Here is a 492-nt window from a genome sequence, read left to right as displayed (position 1 = left end):
GTTCTTTTACAATTGTTTTGTTGGAAAACCTCTCTACTCTTTGGAGATATTCACCTATAAAACACTTATAGCTTAATCTATATAGTTTCTGGAGAAAACATTGCAAGGCAAGGATTTAAAAAGTTAATTAACAGTCTTAAGTATAATCCAGAGTTTTTCTTAACGTGATAAAAACTTTCAAAGTAAGTAGTAAGTGCCAGGCCTGAATTTTTAAGGGTGTACTTAAAAATCAAATGCACAGCCATTGTTGAGTGAAGGTTTGGTCCTCCTCGCTCTTGCAGGGAAGAAGATATTTACCAGATCAGTAGATATTAAAGATTTGTTTGTGAGTCACAATAAATATATTTTCAGTTGTGATTCTATACATAAATAAAACAATACCTTAACAAGTTTGAAAAAACTGAACGAGATTACATTTCCAGCTTTCTTCCTTTTTTTTTTTAAATTACTGTTCATCTGGTGGGAGGGCTGTCACGCCTCTGTGGAGGCAAC

Source organism: Galeopterus variegatus, unplaced genomic scaffold, assembly GCF_000696425.1.
Source record: "Galeopterus variegatus unplaced genomic scaffold, G_variegatus-3.0.2 Scaffold22442, whole genome shotgun sequence".
Lineage (NCBI taxonomy): Eukaryota > Metazoa > Chordata > Mammalia > Dermoptera > Cynocephalidae > Galeopterus > Galeopterus variegatus.
This window is presented reverse-complemented; position numbering follows the sequence as displayed.